The 3,964-nt window shown below is 36.8% G+C and overlaps 1 pseudogene; it reads left to right on the top strand.

Annotated features, from left to right (window-relative positions):
* Positions 1-270: 270 nt before the first annotated feature.
* Positions 271-858, top strand: LOC123850273 (transcription factor BTF3-like; annotated as a pseudogene).
* The last annotated feature ends 3,106 nt before the right edge of the window (positions 859-3,964 follow it).

Here is a 3,964-nt window from a genome sequence, read left to right as displayed (position 1 = left end):
AGATATTTAGAAGAATTAGTAATATTCATGGTACTTAGTCCAGAAAAATTTTTCCTAGAGGCTATCATAGGGCTCTGTCAAACAATGAACAATACCTTAGAGTGAAAATGACACACTTGAATTAAATATTTATTAATTATTCTATGCTCTGCAACCTACTAGGTGGTATTTAAAAAGTGAACAAAACAGGCATGTGCACACCTAATCTCAGCTCATCTCCCCAAGTGCCAACCCTAGTCCCCCATGTGGTCCCATTTCTGCTCCAACAAGATGAAAGAAACTATCACAAACCAGGAGAAACTCGCCAAACTGCAAGGACAAGTGCTCAGTGGTGGGAAAGGAACTGTGCCTTGAAAGAAGAGGGTCATAGAATGGCTATAGCAAATGATAAAAAACTTCAGCTCACCTTAAAGAAGTTAAGGGTAAACTATATCTCTGGTATTAAAGAAGTGAATATATTCATGAACCAAGGAACAGTGATCAACTTTAACAACCCTAAACTTCAGGCATCCAGGGCAGCGAACACTTTCACCATTCCAGGCCATGCTGAGGCAAAGCAACTGACAGAAATGCCGCCCACGATCCCAAACCAACCTGGTGCAGATAGTCTGAGTAGTTAAGAAGACTGGCTGAAGCTCTGCCCAGTCTGTGGATGGAAAAGCACCACTTACTGGAATTTAAATAAAAACTGGAAAAAAAAATTAAAAATAAATAAATAAATAGATAGATAAAGTTTTTAAACCTTTAAAGAAAAAAAAAAAAGGGAAAGCACAGCTTACCTCCAGAGAGGAGGATGATGAAGTTTCAGATCTTATGGAGAATTTTGATAAAGAATCTTCTGAAGAAGATAAAACTTGAAGAAGTTACTAAGAGTGGCTATTTTTTAAAGATTTTATTTATTTGAGAGAGAGAATGAGAGAGAGAGAGCACCAGAGAGAGAGAGAGAGTAAGCACGAGCAGGGGTCAGAGGGAAAGGGAGAAGTAGACTCCCCACCAAGCAGATAGTCGGATGTGGGACTGAATTCCTGGACCCTGGGATCACAACATGAGCTGAAGACAGACACTTAACCAATTGAGCCAACCAGGCACCCCTAAGAGTGGTTGTTTTATATTATGACGGCATTTTAAACTTTTCTTCATGGATCTGATAAAATCTAGATCTCTAATATTTTTAAGCCCAAGCCCCTTGGACACTGCAGCTCTTTTCAGTTTTTGCTTATACACAATTCATCCTCTGCAGCTAATTAAGCTGAAGAAGGCTGGGAATAAAGTTTTAAACAAGGTTAATAAAGTTCTTTGCCTAGTACACAAATGAAAAAAATTAAAAATTAAAAAATAAAAGGTGAGCCAACAGGGGTGTCTGAGTGGCTCAGTCATTTAAGTGTCCTGACTCATAATTTCAGCTCAGGTCATGATCTCAGGGCTGTGATATTGAGCCTCCCACATTGGGCTCCCTGCTCAGTGGGGAGTCTGCTTGAGATTCTGTCTGCCCCTTCCCTCCAATCCATGCTCACTCAAGCTCTCTCTCTGTCTCTCTCTCAAATAAACAAATGTCTTTTTTTTTTTTTAAGTGAGCAAAACAAAAAGTTCTTCACTTGTTAGATTTTCATTCCAACTAGGAATGTCATAAAACAACTATCATTTCATTTTAGAAAAGTGCTATGTTGGGGAAGTTCCTGTTAGTTATTGGAACACACTGTTAGTATGATGAATTTCATGGAGTCTTTGCTTACAAAGGTATTAATGTATTTGGTTTAGGTCAGTGGCATCATATTAGAATATAAAAAGGGTATGTATCTGTGCATGGTTTCTTAATGCTCTGGTGTGACCAAGGCATGTCATCAGGAAACTGATGGTTAGCATAACCTTCAACGTGTTTCACTCAGGATAGATCAGGTTATAATGTAGTAACAAAGAATCTGCACATTTTAATAGCTGAAAACAACAATCTTACCCGCACTACGTATCAGGCACGTGCACATAGTATGGTGTACTCTACCATTTGGATGATCACCATGGCAGGAAGAAGGGAATATGGCAATTTATATATTGACTCTTAAGCGCTGCTCCCTTGACATAATACACTTCACATATTTTGTTGACTGAAGTAAGTAATAAGACTACAGCTATCTTGAAGGTAATGATGCTCAAGAAGATGCTGAGAGAAGCTATGAGTGAGATAATATTTCCTAACAAAGACTTGGAACAAAACTAGGGTCTAGGACTGAAATCTTCCTGTATAATTTAAGGAAAGCACAAAGTCATGTGAGAGGAGAAAGTGTCCATCAGGTCTGACATTTTCTACATAAATTTGGGGATGATAATAATATTAACAATAATAATAAAGGCCTCAATGTTCTGAGCCATATTGTGATTTGGCCTGTGATTTTTTTGTTAAGTAGTTGATAACAAAAGTCCACCTGATCTATAGAAGTCTCAATAAAGCATAGCAATGGAACTCCCAGGATGCCTGTTATAATAAATGAGTGATAAAACCTATGCCAAGATAACTAAATGAGGAATCTCATTGGATGAGTCTATTAGATATAATTCATTTAGACGCTGTGCATTCTGTACCCCACATGATGATTTCAATATGAGAATCCGTTTAAAGTCCTCTTTTCTGATAGTAGTTAGATAGCATGGCTAGAATTACCTCATACTCTACACATATGAGATTTAGCCAGTAAGTAAATAAATAACACTTCCATCACACTGTTCATAAATTCAAGCACACATGTATACACAGCACTGAACACACACATTCCTCAATTAAAGAGAATGCACTTGACTTTATAAAGGCATATTCTCATGGAGCACCACTAGATGCCAAATACTAGTTAAATGCACCCTATGTGGGAATATGATTCTCACACCTGAGTTAACCTGATGACTTACTTTAGACCATGAAAATCATGAGGTCCAAGCCGGGATTTCAATTTGAGTCTAACTTTAAAGCCTCCATTTATTCCTCTATACCTAGGTTAGAACTTGGCATATTACCTCATTCTGGGAACAACTCTTAGCAAATTCATTAATTAAGGTCATGTTGACAACTTCTATTTTCAACTAAAACATCTGTTAATTTATACAAGAGGTCTCTCTGGTTTAAACCAACTTGTCATTCCTGCCTCTCAATGAGGGATAATGTGCTTGGTTTTTTACAAGTATTCCAAGTGTGAACTGAAAAGATTAACAGTTCTTGCCAATGGGCACTCTCTGTCCATATTTTTACATAATAATACTTATCAGAAGGCACAGGGTCTTAAGATAATAAATGATCATTCCTCACAATGGATCTATAAACAGATCAGGACTAATGAATTTGCTGGCAGCTATTGGTTTTAATTAGCCCAAGTTCAACTGCAGCAGAATCATAACTGTCCAAAAGATTTGGATTGTGTTACTATAGATTCCAAGCAACTACTTCTATCAATTTAGTAAAGGAATTGGTTACATTCTAATTTTAAAGCCAGCAATGCAAATTAACTTGGCAAAAAAAAAAAAAAAACCCACAATGAAAAACCTTTACATTTTTGCTCTTTCTTTTCTTTTTATCTGGTTGCAGGTAATCAAATCTTTTATTCTACCTGCCTGACTTTTTAACTACTTTCAATACTATCTCATCTTTCCTGTTCCTTTACTTTTTATGTACCCTTTCTCTTACATGTTTACTTTTAGACATGCCTGAAATTTCCTTCCAATAATATTTTCTGAATACCTTTTGAAAAACCTTCTCACACTGGGCTGGAGTTTTATGACTGCTCATTATTTTTCATAACTGGGTTCTGAACCACCTGAAAAATGAATGGCACTTGCAAGAAAAGTATGTTAGTCTAATGACCCACAATTAATGAAGTCTTAGCAGTCTGGCTATCAGATGAAAAGTCCTTATATCCTTCAGCAATTGTCTGCTCTTCAACTGAGACACATAATATTTGCACCAATGTAAAAATGTGTACTA

Source organism: Mirounga angustirostris, unplaced genomic scaffold (genome assembly GCF_029215605.1).
Source record: "Mirounga angustirostris isolate CCGP_5_RB_7025 unplaced genomic scaffold, mMirAng1.0.hap1 SCAF_15, whole genome shotgun sequence".
Lineage (NCBI taxonomy): Eukaryota > Metazoa > Chordata > Mammalia > Carnivora > Phocidae > Mirounga > Mirounga angustirostris.
Note: the sequence above shows the minus strand (reverse complement) of the source record. Positions and strands in the feature narration are given on the sequence as shown.